This window comes from Pseudophryne corroboree, chromosome 12, assembly GCF_028390025.1.
Source record: "Pseudophryne corroboree isolate aPseCor3 chromosome 12, aPseCor3.hap2, whole genome shotgun sequence".
Taxonomy (NCBI): Eukaryota; Metazoa; Chordata; class Amphibia; order Anura; family Myobatrachidae; genus Pseudophryne; species Pseudophryne corroboree.
In genome coordinates, this window is record NC_086455.1 from 93,322,833 (window position 1) to 93,346,586 (window position 23,754).

The following is a 23,754-nucleotide window of genomic DNA, read 5'->3' on the forward strand; positions in this document are numbered from 1 at the left end:
TTCGGCGGGCTCTTCTCCGGAGTTTGTGAGATCTGGCAGGGGTTAAATACATCCATATAGCCTCAAGGGCTATATGTGATGTATTTTTTAGCCATAAAAAGGTATTATACATTGCTGCCCAGGGCGCCCCCCCCAGCGCCCTGCACCCTCCGTGACCGCTGTGTGAAGTGTGCTGACAACAATGGCGCACAGCTGCAGTGCTGTGCGCTACCTCAGGAAGACTGAAAAGTCTTCTGCCGCCTGCTTCTGGACCTCTTCCATCTTCGGCATCTGCAAGGGGGGTCGGCGGCGCGGCTCCGGGACCGGACTCCATGGCTGGGCCTGTGTTCGATCCCTCTGGAGCTAATGGTGTCCAGTAGCCTAAGAAGCCAATCCGTCCTGCACGCAGGTGAGTTGACTTCTCTCCCCTAAGTCCCTCGATGCAGTGAGACTGTTGCCAGCAGGACTCACTGAAAATAAAAAACCTAAAAACTTTTTCTAAGCAGCTCTTTAGGAGAGCCACCTAGATTGCACCCTGCTCGGACGGGCACAAAAACCTAACTGAGGCTTGGAGGAGGGTCATAGGGGAGGAGCCAGTGCACACCACCTGATCCTAAAGCTTTATTTTTGTGCCCTGTCTCCTGCGGAGCCGCTAATCCCCATGGTCCTGACGGAGTCCCCAGCATCCACTAGGACGTTAGAGAAAATAAAAATCAAAACAGGGAATAATATTGCGCCACGAGTAAAAGGGTCAACGTAACAGAAATGCTGTATAGGTTATAATATAAAATACATATGACAACACTCCAAGATAAGGGGCGTCAGCTGACTCCCTCAAAATAAAAACACAGATGGTACTCTCTCTGAAATAAAATTACTGGTAAATTGGAATGAAGGATAAAGCGACCAATGGTGTAAAGCAATAAGGTACTATGCCCAATTGGTAAAAAATATACTATTTATTAAACAATTATGCACAGTTAAAAAATGGGACAATAAATACAAACACAAATGATCTAAAGTACTTAAAATCGAAATTATTAAAAGATAATTCCTTATCTGGGTATGTGGTCAGTATATGTCTCCCAACGCGTTTCGTCACTTAGACTTCATCATGGGGTAATATATAATTATACGATGATCCGGCACTCTCTGGTGTGCTCAAATAGCTCGGTCCGGTGCCCTTACTTAACCCTCAGGTGCAAGAGGGTGATTCTACTGTAGAGATGTACGGCACTCAGAACTCTGATAATTAGGTGAAGCAAGCCCTCATGACAGTTTTTCCTTCCTACATGACAGTACGCCGCTTCACCTAATTATCAGAGTTCTGAGTGCCGTACATCTCTACAGTGTATATATATATATATATATATATATATATATATATATATATATATATATATATATATATATATATATATATATTTATATATTCCAATGGAGGATTAATAAGTTGCTTGTGTATCTTAATGGTTTAACCGGAGAGATTGTACAGTCAATGTCTGTTTGATATCACTAGAGATCCAGCTATGTGTGCAGGCCTCCGCCTGTATCGTGTCAAGGTCACCCTTAAAGATAGTCGATGGATACAGGACAAGCTTTCTATAAGTATTTACATCTTTGAGCCGTCGCTCTACTTCCAGCTTATAATCAGTCAGATTCAACACAAGTGCACCGCCCTTGTCCACCTGGCGGAATACTATGTCCTCGTAGCTACTGAGGTCAGAAAGTGCCTCCCGTTCATCTTTAGATAAATTCCAGTGGCTCGTGCCATAGGGGCCTCGTTAACCGCTTTATCAAACATTCGTGTATAGGTTTTTATAGAAGCATTGTTTCTACAGAATTTCTAGAAGTTGGGGTGGCAGTTCTGAAGGAGTGAGGACTCTAGTACCAAAAAAATATTTTAATCTAAGGCTCCAGTTAAATTGATATAATTCAAGCTTCCACCAGCACTATTTACGAAGACCACAGACAGAAATAACCTGTTACAGGCATCTAGTGCACTTCCAGCTGCATTAAAGAATGCATTACCTTTTACTCTCAATTTTTAAGAGCACTCCGTATATGTGATAACAGAAAAGTAGGGGTTAAACAACTGGAATCCATGTTCTTGAAATTTTTACAAAGGTTATAGAGAGGATGATCTTATCAATGCTAGAAATAAAGCGTTAGCCGTACCTGTTGATCAATTGTTAACTTCTACAGTCAGAAAAAGTAACAATAATCGTCATGTGTGGGTTAGTAAGCATATACACGAGTACCTTTGTAATTAACAAAGCAAAGTCTCTTGGCCTATGATTACATCAGACAAAGATTTAGGAGCACTACATAACAAGTCCCTCATGACTTGCTACAGACGGGGAAAAAAACTTAAAGGATTATCTCGTGCGGAATGATGTATCACAGTTAGGGAAGAAACAAAAGTAGTACCTTTGAAGGTAAACCCAAAAATGGGTGTTTTAAATGTCCTAACTGTACTACCTGTAGTTTTTTTTTTTTTTTTTACAAATAGGAGCAACCTTTCTCCATCAATATACAGGGATAAAATATAATATCCAACATCACCTTACGTGTACCAGTAGGTATGTGGTGTATGTGATAAACTTGCCCATGCTCTAAAATCTATGTAGGCAAAACTGAGGTCACCTTCCGAGAAAGGATGGCACAAAATCGGACTGCAATACAGGCAGCTATCAGTACTGGATCTAGTATTCAACCAGTAGCACGTCATTTTAAATCGATGCCAAACATAACCTCTCTTCTTTAAGATATCGGATTATTGACCAAGTGCCCCCCCTCCCTAGAGGTGGGGATAGATCCACTAAGCTGCTGCAGAGAGAGGCTGAGTGGATTCTACGACTTGACTTATTGACCCCTAGGAAGCTAAATGAGAACATTGGAACGCAGGCATTCCTGTAAAGGGACTTTTCTTTTATGGGAGAACTTTGGGATGCATGCATTCCCCAAATAAGATGTTACACATTTGGGAGAGGAAGGTGCCAGCGTACCATTATTCTGTCTTGAATTAGACTTGTTGCGAGTAATTGGAAAATAGGATTTTAATACCTACCGGTAAATCCTTTTCTCTTAGTCCGTAGAGGATGCTTCAAGAACCATGGGGTATAGACGGGATCCGCAGGAGACATGGGCACTTTAAGACTTTAAAAAAGGGGTGTGAACTGGCTCCTCCCTCTATGCCCCTCCTCCAGACTCCAGTTATAGGAACTGTGCCCAGGGAGACTGATATTTAGAGGAAAGGGATTTATTTAAATTTTTTTAAAGCTAAGGTGAGATGCATACCAGCTCACACCTCAAACACGCCGTACAACATGGCATTCAACAACAACGCATGCAACGGCATGACCAACATCAGCCACAAACTGACTGAACTCAACACAACATGAGTGTAACCATAACCAAACTGCAGATGCAGCCCGCACTGGGACGGGCGCCCAGCATCCTCTACGGACTAAGGATGAGCCCCCCTTTCTGGTAGAATGGGCTTTCACCGATTTCGGTAACGGCAATCCTGCCGTAGAATGAGCCTGCTGAATCATATTACAGATCCAGCGCGCAATAGTCTGCTTGGAAGCAGGAGCCCCAATCATGTTGGGAGCCCACAGGACAAACAGAGCCTCTGTTTTCCTAATCTGCACCGTTGTGGCGACATAGATCTTCAAAGCTCTGACCACATCTAGAGACTTTGACTCCGCCAAGGCGTCAGTAGCCACTGGCACCACAATTGGCTGGTTAACATGAAATGATGAAACCACTTTTGGCAGAAATTGCTGACGAGTTCTCAACTCCGCTCTATCCGCATGGAAGATTAAATAGGGGCTTTTGTGAGACAAAGCCGCCAACTCAGATACCCGCCTTGCGGATGCCATGGCCAACAACATGACTACTTTCCAAGTAAGGAATTTTAACTCATCCTTACGCAAAAGTTCGAACCAATGAGATTGCAGGAACTGCAATACCACATCAAGGTCCCACGGTGCCACAGGAGGCACAAACTGAGGTTGGATGTGCAGCACGCCTTTCACGAAGGTCTGAACTTCCGGAAGAGAGGCCAATTCTTTCTGAAAGAAGATTGACAAGGCCGAAATTTGTACTTTAATAGAGCATAACTTTAGGCCCGCATCCACACCTGCTTGCAAAAAATGGAGCAAACACCCCAGCTGAAACTCCTCCGTAGGAACCTTCTTGGATTCACACCAAGACACATATTTCCTCTAAATACGGTGGCAATGCTTTGCCGTTACTTCTTTTCTAGCATGAAGAAGTGTGGGAATGACTTCACTGGGAATACCCTTTCGGGCTAGGATTTGGCGTTCAACCGCCATGTCGTCAAACGCAGCCGCGGTAAGTCTTGATACACGCACGGTCCTTGTTGTAACAGGTCCTCCCATAGAGAAAGAGGCCAGGGATCTTCTATGAGCAACTCCTGAAGAGCTGGATACCAGGCCCTCTTTGGCCGGTCTGGAACAATGAGTATCGCCTGAACACTTGTTCTTATAATCTTTATCACCTTTGGAATGAGTGGAAGTGGAGGGAACACACAGACCGATGGAAACACCCACGGTGTCACTAGGGCGTCCACCGCTATTGCTTGAGGGTCCCTCGACCTGGAACAATATCTCTGAAGTTTCTTGTTGAGGCGGGACGCCATCATGTCTATTTGAGGAGTTCCCCAACGACTTGTCACTTCTGCAAAGACCTCTTGATGTAGACCCCACTCTCCTGGATAGAGATAGTGTCTGCTGAGGAAGTCCGCTTCCCAGTTGTCCACTCCTGGAATGAAAACTGCTGACAGAGCGCTTGCATGTCTCTACGCCCAGCGAAGAACTTTCGTGGCCTCGGCCATCGCCGCTCTGCTCTTTGTTCCGCCCTGGCAGTTTATGTACGCCACTGCTGTTATGTTGTCTGACTGGATCAAGACAGGCAGACCACGAAGAAGATGTTCTGCTTGCAGAATGCTGTTGTAAATGGCCCTAAATTCCAGAATGTTTATGTGCATACAAGCTTCCTGGCTTGACCATTTTCCCTGAAAATTTCTCCCGTGTGTGACTGCTCCCCAGCCTCGGAGACTTGCATCTGTGGTCACCAGGATCCAATCCTGAACCCCGTACTTGCGTCCCTCCAGAAGGTGAGAACTGTGCAGCCACCAAAGGAGGGAGATCGTGGTCCTGGAAGATAGGATTATTTTCCGTTGCATGTCCAGGTGAGACCCGGACCACTTGTCCAACAACAGGTCCCACCGAAACACCCTGGCATGGAACCTGCCATACTGAATGGCCTTGTAGGCTGCCACCATCTTCCCCAGCAACCGAGTGCATTGAAGAATCGACACTCTTGCCGGTTTCAGAATCTGTTTTACAATGTTCTGTATTTCCAGAGCCTTTTCCCCTGGAAGAAAAACTCTGCAATTCTGTATCCAGAATCATACCCAGGAACGACAGCCGTGTCGTCGGAACTAACTGATTTTGGCAAGTTTAGGAGCCAACCATGTTGTTGCAGAACCGTCAGTGAGAGCGCAACGTTTTTCAGCAATTGCTCCTTGGATCTCGCCTTTATGAGATCGTCCAGGTACGGGATAATTGTGATGCCCTGCTTGCGCAGGAGAACCATCATTCCCGCCATAACCTTGGTGAAAATCCTCGGAGCCGTGGACAGACCAAACGGCAACGTCTGATATTGGTAATGACAATCCTATATTGCAAACCTCAGGTAAGCCTGATGTGTAGGATATATGGGGACGTGTAAGTAGGCATCCTTTATGTCGACCGACACCATAAAATCCCCTTTCTCCAGACTGGAGATCACTGCTTGGAGAGACTCCATCTTTAATTTTTTTAGAGAGAAATTGAGGGATTTTAGGCTCAGAATCGGTCTGACTGAGCCATCCGGCTTCGTGACCATGAACAGACTCGAATAATAGCCCTCCCCCTGTGGTGACGGGGGTACCGTGACAATGACTTGATTTTGATACAGCTTTGGTATTGCAGCGCATACTACCTCCCTTTCTGGAAGAGAAGCTGGAAAGGCCGATTTGAAAAATTGGTGAGGAGGCACGCCTTGAAACTCTAATTTGTACCCTTGGGTTACTATTTCTAATATCCAAGGCCGTGTGAACCCAGACCTGACTGAAGAGTTTGAGACGTGCCCCCACCGGTGCGGACTCCGGCAGAGGAGCCCCAGCGTTATGCGGTGGATTTGGTAGAAGCCGGAGAGGACTTCTGTTCTTGGGAACTTGCCATAGCCTGTAACCTCTTTCCCTTTCCTCTCGCAGCAAGGAAGGAGGACCCTCGTCCTTTTTTGTATTTATTGGGCCGAAAGGATCTGATAGTGGGGCGTTTTCTTTTGTTGTGCAGGAACGTAAGGTAAACATGATGACTTACCCGCAATAGCCGTAGATACCAGGTCAGTGAGGCAGTCACCAAACAAGACACTACCGTTAAACGGTAGAGACTCCATAGTCTTCTTAAGAGTCAGCATCAGCATTCCATTGATGAATCCACAATGCCCTCCTAGCGGAGACTACCATGGCATTGGCCCTTGATCCCAAAAGGCCAATATCCCTTGCAGCTTTTTTTAAATATGCTGCAGCGTCCCTAATATGACCCAGAGTCAAAAGCACGCTATCCCTGTCCAGGGTATCTATCTCAGATGACAAGTTATCTGCCCACTTTTCAATAGTGCTACTCACCCATACCGAATCAACGGCAGGCATGAGTAGCGAACCTGTAGTGACATAAATGGATTTTAGTGTATTTTCCTGCTGCCGTGTCAGGAGACGGAAGCGCTACCTTTTTGGACAGACGCGATAGAGCTTTGTCCACCGTGGGGCTTGACTCCCACTTATCCCTGTCCCCAAAAGGAAACGGATATGCCACTGGAATTCTTTTGGTAACCTGTACCTTCTTGTCAGGATTTTCCCAAGCCTTTTCAAAAAGAGCGTTCAGTTCGTGAGAGGGAGGAAACATTACCTCAGGTTTCTTTCCTTTAAACATACAGACCCTTGTATCAGGAACAGCAGGGTCCTCCATGATATGTAATACTTTTTTTATCGCCACAATCATGTACTGAATGCTCTTAGCCAGTTTAGGATTCAATCTGGCATCACTACAGTCGACACTGGAATAAGAGTCAGTGTCGGTATCTGTATCTGCTATCTGGGTAAATGCACGTTTCTGTGACCCCGAAGGGGTCCGAGCATGCGACAATGCATCCTCCATGGATTTCCTCCATGTTTGGCTCTTAGACTCAGATTTATCTAATCTCTTAGTCAACCGAGTCACATTGGGTAAATAAGATTTTACACCTACCGGTAAATCTATTTCTCGTAGTCCATAGAGGATGCTGGGACTCCGTAAGGACCATGGGGGTATAGACGGGCTCCGCAGGAGACATGGGCACTTTAAGAAAGACTTTGACTCTGGGTGTGCACTGGCTCCTCCCTCTATGCCCCTCCTCCAGACCTCAGTTAGAGAAACTGTGCCCAGAGGAGATGGACAGTACGAGGAAAGGATTCTAGTTAATCCAAGGGCAAGATTCATACCAGCCACACCAATCACACCGTATAACTTGTGATAAACTACCCAGTTAACAGTATGAACAAACATAGTCCCAGTCCAAACCGATGAAACTATAACATAACCCTTATTAAAGCAATAACTATAAGTCTTGCAGGAGAAGTCCGCACTTGGGACGGGCGCCCAGCATCCTCTACGGACTACGAGAAATAGATTTACCGGTAGGTGTAAAATCTTATTTTCTCTAACGTCCTAGAGGATGCTGGGACTCCATAAGGACCATGGGGATTACACCAAAGCTCCCAAACGGGCGGGAGAGTGCGGATGACTCTGCAGCACTGATTGAGCAAACAGGAGGTCCTCCTCAGCCAGGGTATCAAACTTATAGAACTTTGCAAAGGTGTCTGAACCCGACCAAGTCGCTGCTCGGCACAACTGTAAAGCAGAGACCCCTCGGGCAGCCGCCCAAGAAGAGCCCACCTTCCTAGTGGAATGGGCCTTAACCGATTTTGGTAACGGCAATCCTGCCGTAGAATGCGCCTGCTGAATCTTGTTACAGATCCAGCGAGCAATAGTCTGCTTAGAAGCCGGAGCGCCAACCTTGTTGGCTGCATACAGGACAAACAGTGCTTCTGTCTTCCTGACCCTAGCTGTTCTGGCCACATAAATCTTCAAAGCCCTGACCACATCCAAGGACTCGGAATCCTCCAAGTCACGCGTAGCCACAGGCACAACAATAGGTTGGTTCAAATGAAAAGATGAGACCACCTTAGGAAGGAACTGAGGAAGAGTCCTCAATTACGCCCTATCCACATGAAAAACCAGATAGGGGCTTTTATGTGACAAAGCCGCTAGTTCTGAAACTCGCCTTGCTGAAGCTAAGGCTAACAACATGACCACCTTCCAAGTGAGGTACTTCAACTCCACCATTTTGAGAGGTTCAAACCAATGTGACTTAAGGAAACCTAACACCACATTAAGGTCCCAAGGCGCCACCGGAGGCACAAACGGGGGCTGAATATGCAGTACTCCCTTCACAAAAGTCTGTACTTCAGGAAGAGAAGCCAATTCTTTTTGAAGGAAATGGATAAGGCCGAAATTTGAACCCTTATGGACTCTAATTTTAGGCCCAAATTCACTCCAGTCTGAAGGAAGCGAAGGAGACGGCCCAAATGGAACTCCTCCGTAGGAGAATTCCTGGCCTCACACCAAGAAACATTTTCTCCATATGCGGTGATAATGTTTCGATGTTACGTCCTTCCTAGCCTTGATCAGGGTAGGAATGACCTCATCTGGAATACCTTTTTCCGCTAGGATCCTGTGTTCAACCACCATGCCGTCAAACGCAGCCGCGGTAAGTCTTGGAACAGACAGGGCCCCTGTTGCAGCAGGTCCTGCCGTAGAGGAAGAGGCCACGGCTCTTCTGTGAGCAACTCCTGCAGATCTGGATACCAAGTCCTTCGTGGCCAATCCGGAGCCACGAGGATTGCTCTCACTCTTTTGTCTTATTATTCTCAACACCTTGGGTATGAGAGGAAGAGGAGGTAACACATAGACCGACCTGAACACCCAAGGTGTCACCAGGGCGTCTACCGCTACCGCCTGAGGGTCTCTTGATCTGGCGCAATACCGCTTTAACTTTTTGTTGAGACGGGACGCCATCATGTCTATTTGGGGCAGTCCCCACTGACCCACGATCTGTGCGAAGACTTCCTGATGAAGTCCCCACTCTCCCGGATGCAGGTCGTGTCTGCTGAGGAAGTCCGCTTCCCAGTTGTCCACTCCTGGAATGAACACTGCTGACAGTGCGCTTACATGACCTTCCGCCAAGCAAAGAATTCTGGTGGCTTCTGCCATTGCCACCCTGCTCCTTGTGCCGCCTTGGTGGTATACATGAGCTACTGCTGTGACATTGTCCGACTGAATCAGGACTGGCTTGACGCGAAGCAATGCCTCTGCTTGACGTAGGGCGTTGTATATGGCCCTCAATTCCAGGACGTTGATGTGAAGACAAGTCTCTAGACTTGACCAGAGACCTTGAAAATTTCTTCCCAGTGTGACTGCTCACCAACCTCGGAGGCTTGCGTCCGTGGTCACCAGGATCCAGTCCTGAATGCCGAACCTGCGGCCCTCTAGGAGGTGAGCACTGTGCAGCCACCACAGGAGAGATACCCTGGCTCTGGGAGACAGAACGATCCTTTGATGCATTTGTAGATGAGACCCGGACCACTTGTCCAGTAGGTCCCATTGAAAAGTCCTCGCATGGAACCTGCCGAAGGGGATGGCCTCGTAAGACGCCACCATCTTCCCCAGGACACGTGTGCAGTGATGCACTGAAACAGTCTTTGGCTTTAATAGGTTCCTGACCAGAGCCATGAGCTCCTGAGCCTTTTCCATCGTAAGAAAAACCTTTTTCTGGTCTGTGTCCAGAATCAGGCCCAAAAAGGTCAGACGCGTTGTAGGAACCAGCTGCGATTTCGGAATATTGAGGATCCAGCCGTGTTGCTGTAACGTCCTCACAGACCATGAAACGCTGTCCAGTAACTTCTCTCAAAATCTCGCCTTTATGAGGAGATTGTCCAAGTATGGGATAATTGTGACACCCTGCTTGCGCAGGAGCACCATCATCTCCGCCATTACCTTAGTAAAAATCCTCGGGGCCGTGGAAAGCCCAAACGGCAACGTCTGAAATTGGTAATGACAGTCCTGTACCGCAAATCTCAGGAACACCTGATGAGGAGGGAATATCGGAACATGAAGGTATGCATCCTTTATGTCCAGGGTAACCATCCAATCCCCCCTCCAGGCTGGCGATGACCGCTCTGAGCGATTCCATCTTGAACCTTTTTAAGTACAGGTTCAGGGATTTTAAATTCAAAATGGGTCTGACCGAACCGTCCAGTTTCGGGACCACAAACAGGGTTGAGTAATACCCCTTCCCATGTTGCAGAAGGGGAACCTTGATTATCACCTGCTGAAGAACACAGTTTTTGAATTGCATTTAACACTAACTCCCTCTCTGAAGGAAAAGCTGGTAGGGCCGATTTGAAAAACCGGCGAGGAGGCACCTCTTCGAATTCCAGCTTGTATCCCCGGGAAACAATCTCTATTGCTCAGGGATCCACCTGTGAGTGGACCCAGATGTGGCTGAAAAATCGAAGACGTGCCCCCACTTGAGCTGACTCCCCCAGGGAAGCCCCAGCGTCATGCGGTTGATTTTGCAGACGCAGGGGAGGACTTCTGCTCCTGGGAACTAGCTGTGTGCAGCTTTTTCCCCCTGCCTTTACCTCTGGCAAGAAAGGACGAACCCTGTACCTTTTTGTTTTTATTGGAACGAAAGGACTGCATTTGGTAATGCGGCGCCTTCTTAGGTTGCAGGGGAACATAAGGCAAAAAATTCGATTTACCTGCTGTAGCAGTATAGTCAAGGTCCGAGAGGCCTTCACCAAACAACTCCTCCCCCTTGTAAGGCAACGACTCCATATGCCGCTTTGAGTCGGCATCCCCCGTCCACAAGAGTCGCCTAGCAGAAATAGACATAGCATTAATTCTGGAGCTTAGTAAACAAATGTCTCTTTGAGCATCCCTCATATTTAACGCAGCATCCTTGATATGCCCTAGGGTCATTAAAATGGTATCCTTATCTAGGGTCTCAATCTCCGTAGATAAGGAATCTGTCCATGCTGCGACAGCACTACAAACCCAGGCCGATGCCATAGCCGGTCTAATAATAGTACCAGAATGTGTGTAAATGTACTTCATGGTAACTTACTGCTTACGATCAGCAGGATCCTTGAGGGTAGCCGTATCCTGGGATGGCAGTGCTACCTTCTTTGATAAGCGTGTCAACGCCTTGTCTACTTTAGGCGAAGATTCCCATCGTATCCTATCCTTTTGTAGGAAGGGATACGCCATAAGAATCCTCTTGGAAACTTGTAATCTCCTGTCTGGAGATTCCCAAGCCTTTTCGCACAAGTCGCTTAGCTCATGAGGACAGAAAGGTGACCTCAGGTTTTTTTCTCTTTATACATGTGTACCCTTGTGTCAGGGGGTTCCTCCGTGATATGCAAAACCTCTTTAATAGCAATAATCATGTAACGAATACTCTTAGCCACTTTTGGCTGTAACTTTGCATCCTCATAGTCGACACTGGAATCTGAATCCGTGTCGGTATCTGTGTCAGTGATCTGGGATAATGTGCGCTTTTGAGACCCGGAAGGTCCCAGTGCCACTGGGACAGGCACGGTCTGACTACCTGACTGTTCCCTAGCCTCAGCTTTGTCTAATCTCTTATGTAATAAATTGACATTAGCATTCAAGACATTCCACATATCCATCCAGTCCGGTGTCGGCGTTGCCGACGGCGACCTGACAATCATGCACTCCCCCTCCTCCTTAGGTGAGCCTTCATCGTCAAACATGTCGACACACACGTACCGACACACTCCACACACAGGGAATCTCTTTTCTGAAGACAGGTTCCCCTTTTAGGCCCTTTGGAGAGAGAGAGTATGCCAGCACACACCCCAGCGCTATATATACATACATACACATACACACACCAATTATGTGCCCCCCCTCTACTTTAAAACCCTCTTTCACAGTGTGTCAAGCAGGGGAGAGTCCGGGGAGCTTCCTCTCAGCGGTGCTGTGGAGAAAAAATGGCGCTGTTAGTGCTGAGAGAGAAGCCTCGCCCCCTCGGCGGCGGGCTTCTGTCCCACTCAAAATATGTTTAACATGGCGGGGGCTCTTTAATATACATGTACAGTGACCACCTGTACATGTATATAGTTCATTTTGCCATAGGAGAGGTTTATATTGCTGCCCAGGGCGCCCCCCCTGCGCCCTGCATCCTTACAGTGACCGGAGTATGTGAGGTGTATGGGAGCAATGGCGCACAGCTGCAGTGCTGTGCGTTACCTCAGTGAAGCTCACAAAGTCTTCTGCCGCCTTTGAAGCCTTCTTTCTTCTTTTTTTCGGCTCTGTGAGGAGGACGGTGGCGGCGCGGCTCCGGGTTGAACGCCCAGGACGAACCTGTGTTCAAATCCCCCTGGAGCTAATGGTGTCCAGTAGCCTAAGGAGCAGAGCCTATCATTCAAGTAGGTCTGCTCCTCTCTCCTCAGTCCGTCAATGCAGGGAGTCTGTTGCCAGCAGTGCTCCCTGAAAATAAAAAACCTAACAAAGATACTTTCTTAGCAGGAGACTCAGGAGAGCTCCCTGCAGTGCACCCATCCTCCTCTGGGCACAGTCTCAAACTGAGGTCTGGAGGAGGGGCATAGAGGGAAGAGCCAGTGCACACCCAGAGTCAAAGTCTTTCTTAAAGTGCCCATGTCTCCTGCTGAGCCCGTCTATACCCCCATGGTCCTTACGGAGTCCCAGCTTCGTCTAGGACGTTAGAGAAAATATGTTGAGTGTTTTGAATGCCAATCAGCCGTCGGCGGTGCCGACACTGTCACTCCCTCAGCCTTTTCTGTCCCCACTCCAGCCTCCTCCTGGGAAGAACATTCAGCCTCAGACATGTCGACACACGCGTACCGACACCCACAACCACACTGGGATATAGGGGACAGACCCACAGCACAGCCTGTTAGAGAAACACAGAGGGAGTTCTGCCAGCTCACAACCCAGCGCCTATCCCGGTACTGAAGCGAGTAATATACTGCCCAGGCCTGTTAGCGCTTTTAAACTCAATAAAATAGCACCAAATCACTTGTCCCCCCCCCCCCGTTTTGCACCCTGTTACTTGTACAGTAGTGTGGGAGGCTAGGCTCAGCGTCTCTGCAGCTGTGAAGAGAAAATGGCGCTGGTCAGAGCTGTGAGGGCTAAGCCACGCCCCCTTAATGGCGCGCTTCAGTCCTGCTTATTTTTACATATTTATACTGGCGGGGGTCTGTATTTAGTGCCCAGGCACTGTATACACTTGTGCCAGTCGCTATTGAGGTTTTATGCTGCCCAGGGCGCCCCCCCTGCGCCATGCACCCAAGCAGTGCCGTTTTGTATGTGGGAGCATGGCGCGCAGCGCGGTACCTCAAAAGCCGTATGAAATCTTCTGCCGTCACTGAAGTCTTCTGATCTTCTTCTACTCACCCGGCTTCTGACTTCTGGCTCTGCAAGGGGGTTGACGGCGCAGCTCCGGGAACGGTCATCTAGGCGTACCTAGCGATCAGACCCTCTGGAGCTAATGGTGTCCAGTAGCCTAAGAAGCAGAGCCCTGAAACTCACAGAAGGTGGTCTGCTTCTTTACCCTCAGTCCCACGATGCAGGGAGCCTGTTGCCAGCAGGTCTCCCTGAAAATAATAACCCTAACAAAAAGTATTTTTTCTGAGAAACTCTGGAGAGCTCCTCAGTGTGCATCCAGTCTCACTGGGCACAGAATCTAACTGGAGTCTGGAGGAGGGGCATAGAGGGAGGAGCCAGTCCACACCCCTTTTAAAGTCTTAAAGTGCCCATGTCTCCTGCGGATCCTGTCTATACCCCATGGTTCTTGAAGCATCCCCAGCATCCTCTAGGACGTACGAGAAATTTATAATAAGCAGGAGTAAGAGGACTGTTTGCTTATAATTCCAGTAAGATTTTGATTGTAAAATGCATGTAATTATAAAGTTATAAGCGAGTTAGATATTTGACAAATTGGCCAAGACTAAACTGTACCTTTGATTGTTTTTAATGTCATGTAATGTGCATCACTACACCGTTTCTAACCATTGTATAGGTCATTACTATGGTATCCATGAGCACTTCCTGTCTGGACACTTGTTTGAACAGGAAATAGGGGGATGTTTTATTGTGCTAATTGGGTTTGAGGGTATATAAAGCTTTGTAATGTTGTATTGCATATAATTGGCTTGATAAAAGCGCTGGGAAGCTCTGAAACGTTGCCTACAAGCTGTTGTCAGAGTCTTCTTTATTCCATCCTGAGTGCCACCATTGGAGGATATGTAACACAGAGCCTGTGGGCTCATGGTGAGGAAGGCACCAGGTACAGTACATTGTGGTGGTTTCCAGTGAGTGCCGGAGCTTGGAGAGATACTGGCGGTGATACTGGCATATTTTGCATTGGTATCTTACATCTTGCAGTAATGTACAGTACTCCAAGATCACAAAATATGTTATCCCTCCAATATCTTTACATTCAAGACCATACAAATTTTTCTTTTTAAACTAAAAAAGAAGCACTCTTGTTCCCAAGTGGCGAGTGGTAAGGTCAGTGCTGCTAGTATGGCGGTACGGCGTACCTGTAAGAAAATCCCAGTAGGTACGCCGTACCCCCACCTTGCAGAAACTGGGTCTTGGAGAGGAGAGCGCAGCATGCGCCTCTCCTCTCCTGCGAGTCCAGAGTCTGGCGGCGGCATGCACCGAGCCGGTTCGTAAGCCAATCAGAGCATGTGGACCGGCAGCCAGTCAGAAGCCGCTGCTGCCAGACTGCGAGCCCTGATTGGCTCGCGGACTGGCACCAGTTCAGCAGACCGGACTGAGGGCAGGACAGGGACAGGAGGAGTGCGTGCTGTGCTCTCCTCTCCCCAGCAGAAGATAGCGCCAGCCCCAGACAGCAGCAATAACGGTAAGATGCCCCAGCAGTGTAAATCTGGCACTGTGGGGGCATGTGTATCAGACACTGTGGGGGCATATATGGCACTACTGGGGGCAATTGTGCATCTGGCACTTTAGGAGCATATCTGGAACGGTTGGGGCGTATTTGGCACTGTGGGGGCATATGTGTATCTGGCACTATAGGTGCCACATGTGTATCACGCCCCACATGGCATTTGGCCACACCCATTTTTTCTGCGACACATAGTACCTATAAAGACATTTTTTCTACTTGCACCACTGGGTAAGGTTATCTGTGGGAGTAAAGGCCCATACACACTAGAGGATCTTTTCCAGAGATATGAGTGATAATGATGGTTGCGAACGATCAAATCATTCGGATTGTTCTAGTGTGTACAAAGTAAACGATGAACAATGCGCGCACCCGTGGTAGTTTGTTGCATGTTGTCAGTCGTCCATGCATGCAGCTCAATCCCAGCAGAGCAGATAATTCATAAAAAAGCTTCTGACAGCCTGCAACCATTTCAGTGAAAATGTTTCATATTCACTTGGTATATTCAATATAGTAAGGTCTATTTCAAGAGACATTATGGTCAACATGAAGCAAAACACAGATGTTAGATTTACCAGTACCTGTTTCTATATGAATTCAGCAGAACAGCAACTTCAATAGGAATTTAGGCCTCAAGCACCTATAAGAGGAACCAGACAAGTTAAAAAAAAAAAAAAAAACTTCCAATTACCCCTACTCAGTCAAATTATTATAACAATCACATGTGTTTTGGGAGGAGAAAAAAAATAAGAATTTACTCACCGGTAATTCTATTTCTCGTAGTCCGTAGTGGATGCTGGGAACTCCGTAAGGACCATGGGGAATAGACGGGCTCCGCAGGAGACTGGGCACTCTAAAAGAAAGAAAGATTAGGTACTATCTGGTGTGCACGGGCTCCTCCCTCTATGCCCCTCCTCCAGACCTCAGTTAGGGAAACTGTGCCCGGAAGAGCCGACACAACAAGGAAAGGATTTGGAATCCAGGGTAAGACTCATACCAGCCACACCAATCACACTGTACAACTTGTGATAACCATACCCAGTTAACAGTATGAACAACAACTGAGCCTCCTTTTACGGATGGCACATAACAATAACCCTTTAGTGAAGCAATAACTATATACATGTATTGCAGAGAGTCCGCACTTGGGAAGGGCGCCCAGCATCCACTACGGACTACTAGAAATAGAATGCTGGGAACTCCGTAAGGACCATGGGGATTATACCAAAGCTCCCAAACGGGCGGGAGTGCGCGGATGACTCTGCAGCACCGAATGAGCAAACTCAAGGTCCTCCTCAGCCAGGGTATCAAACTTGTAGAATTTAGCAAACGTGTTTGAACCCGACCAAGTAGCAGCTCGGCAAAGCTGTAAAGCAGAGACCCCTCGGGCAGCCGCCCAAGAAGAGCCCACCTTCCTTGTGGAATGGGCTTTCACTGATTTAGGATGCGGCAGTCCAGCCGCAGAATGTGCCTGCTGAATCGTGCAACAGATCCAGCGAGCAATAGTTTGCTTTGAAGCAGGAGCACCCAGCTTGTTGGGTGCATGCAGAATAAATAGCGAGTCAGTTTTCCTGACTCTAGCCGTCCTGGAAACATAAATTTTCAAAGCCCGGACTACGTCCAGCAACTTGGAATCCTCCAAGTCCCGAGAAGCCGCAGGCACCACAATAGGTTGCTTCAAATGAAACGCTGATACCACCTTTGGGAGAAATTGGGGACGAGTCCTCAATTCCGCCCTGTCCATATGGAAGATCAGATATGGGCTTTTACATGACAAAGCCGCCAATTCTGACACACGCCTAGCCGAAGCTAAGGCCAACAGCATGACCACCTTCCACGTGAGATACTTTAGCTCCACGGTCTTAAGTGGCTCAAACCAGTGTGATTTCAGGAAATCCAACACAACGTTAAGATCCCAAGGTGCCACTGGAGGCACAAAAGGGGGCTGAATATGCAGCACTCCCTTAACAAACGTGTGAACCTCAGGCAGTGAAGCCAGTTCTTTTTGAAAGAAAATAGATAGGGCCGAAATCTGGACTTTTATAGATCCTAATTTTAAGCCCATAGACACTCCTGACTGTAGGAAGTGCAGGAATCGACCCAGCTGGAATTCCTCTGTAGGGGCCTTCCTGGACTCACACCAAGCAACATATTTTCGCCATATACGGTGATAATGTTTTGCCGTCACATCTTTCCTAGCCTTTATCAGCGTAGGAATAACTTCATCCGGAATGCCCTTTTCCGCTAGGATCCGGCGTTCAACCGCCATGCCGTCAAACGCAGCCGCGGTAAGTCTTGGAACAGACAGGGCCCCTGTTGTAACAGGTCCTGTCTGAGAGGCAGAGGCCATGGGTCCTCTGAGATCATTTCTTGTAGTTCTGGGTACCAAGTTCTTCTTGGCCAATCCGGAACGATGAGTACAGTTCTTACTCCTCTCTTTCTTACTATCCTCAGTACCTTGGGTATGAGAGGAAGAGGAGGGAACACATAAACTGACTGGTACACCCACGGTGTCACTAGTGCGTCCACAGCTATCGCCTGAGGGTCCCTTCACCAGGCGCAATATTTTTTTAGCTTTTTGTTGAGGCGGGACGCCAGCATGTCCACATGTGGCAGTTCCCAGCGATTTACAATCTGTGTGAAGACTTCTTGATGAAGTCCCCACTCTCCCGGGTGGAGGTCGTGTCTGCTGAGGAAGTCTGCTTCCCAGTTGTCCACTCCCGGAATGAACACTGCTGACAGTGCTAGCACGTAATTCTCCGCCCATCTTAGAATCCTTGTGGCTTCTGCCATTGCCATCCTGCTTCTTGTGCCGCCCTGGCGGTTTACATGGGCGACCGCCGTGATGTTGTCTGACTGAATCAGTACAAGTTTTTTCTGAAGCAGGGGCTCTGCTTGCCTCAGGGCGTTGTAAATGGCCCTTAGTTCCAGTATAGTTATGTGTAGTGAAGTCTCCAGACTTGACCACTGGCCTTGGAAGTTTCTTCACCGAGTGACTGCCCCCCATCCTCGGAGGCTTGCATCCGTGGTCACCAGGACCCAGTCCTGTATGCCGAACCTGCGGCCCTCGAGAAGATGAGCACTCTGCAGCCACCACAGCAGAGACACCCTGGCCCTTGGGGACAGGGTGATCAACCGATGCATCTGAAGATGCGATCCGGACCATTTGTCCAACAGATCCCACTGAAAGATCCTTGCATGGACCCTGCCGAAGAGAATTGCTTCGTAAGAAGCCACCATCTTTCCCAGGACCCGCGTGCAGTGATGCACCGACACCTGTTTTGGTTTCAGGAGGTCCCTGACCAGAGATGACGATTCCTGGGCTTTCTCCACCGGGAGAAACACCTTCTGCTGTTCTGTGTCCAGAATCATGCCCAGGAAAAGCAGACGCGTCGCAGGAATCAGCTGCGACTTTGGGATATTCAGAATCCAGCCGTGCTGTTGCAACACTTCCTGAGAGAGTGCTACGCTGACCAACAACTGCTCTCTGGACCTCGCCTTTATGAGGAGATCGTCCAAGTACGGGATAATTATAACTCCCTTCTTCCGAAGGAGTATCATCATTTCGGCCATTACCTTGGTAAATATTCTCGGTGCCGTGGAGAGACCAAACGGCAACGTCTGGAATTGGTAATGACAGTCCTGTACCACAAACCTGAGGTATTCCTGGTGAGGTGGGTAAATGGGGACATGCAAGTAAGCATCCTTGATGTCCAGCGACACCATAAAATCCCCCTCTTCCAGGCTTGCAATAACCGCCCTGAGCGATTCCATTTTGAACTTGAACTTCTTTATATAAGTGTTCAAGGATTTTAAATTCAGGATGGGTCTCACCGAACCGTCCGGTTTCGGTACCACAAACATTGTGGAATAGTAACCCCTGCCCTGTTGAAGGAGGGGGACCTTGATTATCACCTGCTGGAGGTACAGCTTGTGAATTGCCGCCAGTACTACCTACCTTTCCCTGGGAGCAGCTGGCAAGGCTGATTTGAGGTAACGGCGAGGGGGAGTCGCCTCTAACTCCAGCTTGTATCCCTGAAATACAATTTGTACAGCCCAGAGATCCACTTGTGAGCGAACCCACTGGTTGCTGAAGTTTCGGAGACGCGCCCCCACCGTACCTGGCTCCGCCTGTGGAGCCCCAACGTCATGCGGTGGACTTAGTGGAAGCAGGGGAGGATTTTTATTCCTGGGAACTGGCTGCCTGGTGCAGCTTCTTTCCTCTACCCTTGCCTCTGGCCAGAAAGGATGCTCCTCTGACCCGCTTGCCTTTCTGAGGCCGAAAGGACTGCATTTGATAATACGGTTCTTTCTTAGGCTGTGAGGGAACCTGAGGTAAAAAAGTCGACTTTCCAGCAGATGCTGTGGATACGAGGTCCGAGAGACCGTCCCCAAACAATTCCTCACCCTTATAAGGCAAAACCTCCATGTGTTTTTTAGAATCAGCATCACCTGTCCACTGCCGAGTCCATAATACTCTCCTGGCAGAAATGGACATTGCATTAATTCTAGATGCCAGCAGGCAAATGTCCCTCTGTGCATCCCGCATATATAAGACGACGTCTTTTATATGTTCAATGGTTAGCAAAACAGTATCCCTGTCGAGGGAATCAATGTTGTCTGACAGGGTATCAGTCCATGCTGCTGCAGCACTACACATCCAGGCTGAAGCAATAGCAGGTCTCAGTAGAGTACCAGAGTGTGTATACACAGACTTCAGGATAGCTTCCTGCTTTCTATCCGCAGGATCCTTTAGGGCGGCCGTATCCTGAGACAGCAGTGCCACCCTTTTTGATAAGCGTGTTAGCGCCTTGTCCACCCTAGGGGATGTTTCCCAACGTAACCTATCCGTTGGCGGGAAAGGGTACGCCATCAATAACCTCTTAGAAATCACTAGTTTCTTATCAGGGGAACTCCACGCTTCTTCACACAAATCATTTAATTCATCAGATGGGGGAAAAGTCACTGGCTGCTTTTTCTCCCCAAACATAATACCCCTCTTGGTGGTAACCGAGTTAATGTCAGAAATGTGCAATACATCTTTCATTGCAGTAATCATGCATCGGATGGCTTTTGTAGACTGTATATTTGTCTCATCCTCATCTACATTGGAGTCAGACTCCGTGTCGACATCTGTGTCTACCATCAGAGCTAGCGGGCGTTTTTGAGCCCCTGACGGCTTCTGAGTCGCCTGGGCAGGCGCGGGCTGAGACCCCGGCTGTCCCAAGGCTGCTGCGTCATCGAACCTTTTATGTAAGGAGTTGACACTGTCGGTTAAGACCTTCCACATATCCATCCAATCAGGTGTCGGCCCCGTCGGGGGCGACACCACATTTATCTGCCCCTGCTCCGCCTCCACGTAACCCTCCTCATCAAACATGTCGACACAGCCGTACCGACACACCGCACACACACAGGGAATGCTCAGACTGAGGACAGGACCCCACAAAGTCCTTTGGGGAGACAGAGAGAGAGTATGCCAGCACACACCACAGCGCTATATAACACAGGGATTTACACTGCTAATAAGTGATTTTCCCAATAGCTGCTTGTCTGTATCGATTTGCGCCTAAATTGATGTGCCCCCCCTCTCTTTTTAACCCGTCTTGTACCTGGATACTGCAGGGGAGAACCTGGGGAGCGTGCTTCCAGCGGAGCTGTGAAGGGAAAATGGCGCTGGTGTGCTGAGGAAGAAGGGCCCGCCCCCTGAGCGGCGGGCTTCTGTCCCGCGTTTTCTTTAACTTAATGGCGGGGGTTTTTACACATATACAGTTAACCGACTGTATTATGTGTATTTTTAGCCAAAAGGTAGTATAATTGCTGCCCAGGGCGCCCCCCAGCGCCCTGCACCCTACAGTGACCGGAGTGTGTGGTGTGCTGTGGGAGCAATGGCGCACAGCTGCAGTGCTGTGCGCTACCTCAATGAAGACAGGAGTCTTCTGCCGCCGATTTCATCGTTCTTCTTCTGTCTTCTGGCTCTGCAAGGGGGACGGCGGCGCGGCTCCGGGAACGGACGATCGAGGTCAGGCCCTGTGTTCGAATCCTCTGGAGCTAATGGTGTCCAGTAGCCTAAGAAGCACAAGCTAACTGCACGCAGGTAGGTTTGCTTCTCTCCCCTCAGTCCCACGTAGCAGTGAGTCTGTTGCCAGCAGATCTCACTGAAAATAAAAAACCTAACAAATACTTTTTCTAGCAAGCTCAGGAGAGCCCACTAGGAGCACCCAGCTCTGGCCGGGCACAGATTCTAACTGAGGTCTGGAGGAGGGGCATAGAGGGAGGAGCCAGTGCACACCAGATAGTACCTAATCTTTCTTTTAGAGTGCCCAGTCTCCTGCGGAGCCAGTCTATTCCCCATGGTCCTTACGGAGTTCCCAGCATCCACTAGGACGTCAGAGAAAAGGGCTGTCCTGGTGGATGTAAGGAAAACTAGTTACTGGTAAATCTAGAGATCATTGCTTCCTGATACAGTACATGCACAGGATAGCACCATCAGTAAGATGCTTGGGTTCTGATTTGTGTGAACGCAAAATAGGTTGTGGCCCTAGTAACAGGACAGGAGAGCTTCACCATGGTGGTTCTTGTCTTTTGTGTACACGAAGTAGAAATAGTTGTAGCTGAATGGGCCCTACTACTGGAACAAAAATAAATTAATCAATGTTGCTATGGGAGATTTTAATATACCTTTCTCTCTCAATCTTTTATGAAAAATGCTTAAAGCAGTTAGCCTTAGTTCACCCACCCATAGATGCACTACTAGACTAGATCAAATCTAAAGCTGGCAATACACCTTAAGATTATCTGTCCAACTATCCAACTGATTAGCTAGTTAGAACGAAAATCTGGTAATGTTTGGGAACAAATCACCATTTTCTCCCAACAATGGAAAATGGAGAAAATCTATCATTTTCAGACAAATTAGTTATTTCAATGTCCTCCCATGAATTACTAGATTTTGTTCCAACCAGCCAACTATGTGGATGGGTGAACAGATAATCTTAAAAGTATATGATCATCTTTACTCAGTTATGATAGATGGCAAAGGCCGGGAACTTCTCAAAATTATTTAAAAAAAAAAAAAAAAAAAAAACACCACAGGATTTTTATACCTACCGGTAAATCCTTTTCTCCTAGTCCGTAGAGGATGCTGGGGTCCACTTCAGTACCATGGGATATAGACTGTTCCGTAGGAGCCATGGGCACTTTAAGACTTTTCTAGAGTGTGAACTGGCTCCTCCCTCTATGCCCCTCCTCCAGACCTCAGTATAGGAACTGTGCCCAGGGAGACAGGACATTTCGAGAAAAGGATTTACTTTTAAGTCAATGGTGAGATTCATACCAGCTCACACTTCAACCATGCCGCACAACATGGCAATCAACAAAACACATGCCAACGAGCATGAACATTACAGCAAACGTGCTGAAAACATTTTTAACAAACTAACAACTGCAGGTGAAGTACGCACTGGGCTGGATGCCCAGCATCCTCTACGGACTAGAAGAAAAGGATTTACCGGTAGGTATTAAAATCTTGTTTTCTCATACGTCCTAAAGGATGCTGGGGTCCACTTCAGTACCATGGGGTACTACCAAAGCTTCAGTACGGGCGGGAGAGTGCGGATGACCCTGCAGCACCGATTGACCAAACTTGAGGTCCTCAGCGGCCAAGGTGTCAAACTTGTAAAACTTAGCAAACGTGTTTGTCCCTGACCAGGTAGCTGCTCGGCAAAGTTGTAATGCCTAGACCCCCCCGGGCAGCCGCCCAGGATGAGCCCACCTTTCTAGTAGAATGGGCATGCACCGAATTCGGTATCGGCAATCCTGCCGTGGAATGAGCGTGATGAATCGTACCTCTGATCCAGTGCGCAATGGTCTGCTTAGAAGCAGGACACCCAATCTTATTGGGAGCATACAGGACAAACAGAGACTCAGTTTTCCGTATCCGAGCTGTTCTTGCGACAAATTCTCAAAGGTCTGACCACATCCAGAGACTGAAGTAGCAAAGGTGTCAGTAGCAACTGGCACCACAATAGGTTTGTTTATATGAAAAAGAAGAAGAAACCACCTTTGGAAGAAATTGCTGACGAGTTCTTAACTCAGCCCTATCTTCATGAAAGATCAAGTAAGGGCTCTTGTGAGACAAGGCCCCTAACTCAGACAAGGCCAACAGCATGACCACTTCCCAAGTGAGAAACTTTAACTCTCTCTCCTGAAGAGGTTCAAACCAATCCGATTGAAGGAACTGCAACACCACGTTAAGATCCCATGGTGCCACAGGAGGCACAAATGGAGGTTGGATGTGCAGAACCCCTTTCATGAAAGTCAACTTCTGGAAGGGAGGCCAATTGTTTCTGAAAGAAAACCGACAAGGCCGAAATCTGGACCTTGATTGAAGCCAATTGTAGGCCCGCATCCACACCCGCCTGAGGAAAATGGAGAAAACGTCCTAACTGAAACTCTTCCATTGGAGCTTTCTTGGTTTCACACCAAGACACATATTTTCTCCAAATACGGTGGTAATGTTTAGACGTTACTCCTTTCCTGGCCTGAATAAGAGTGGGAATTACTTCTTTGGGAATACCCTTTCGGGTTAGGATCCGGCACTCAACAGCCATGCCGTCAAACGTAGCCGCGGTAAGTCTT

General features: G+C 48.1%; 1 protein-coding gene across 2 annotated transcripts in view; it reads right to left on the reverse strand.

Moving 5' to 3' along the window:
* Positions 1 to 23,754, reverse strand: part of LOC134980825 (protein-L-isoaspartate(D-aspartate) O-methyltransferase-like) — a 337,346-nt gene that overhangs the window by 256,180 nt on the left and 57,412 nt on the right. The window contains exon 2 of one of the 2 annotated variants that reach the window (XM_063947800.1): positions 15,696 to 15,754. The exons of the other annotated variant lie outside the window; for it this stretch is intronic. The gene's annotated coding sequence lies outside the window, so the exon portion shown is untranslated. The remainder of the gene's footprint in view (positions 1 to 15,695; positions 15,755 to 23,754) is intronic. 2 annotated transcript variants of the gene reach the window in all.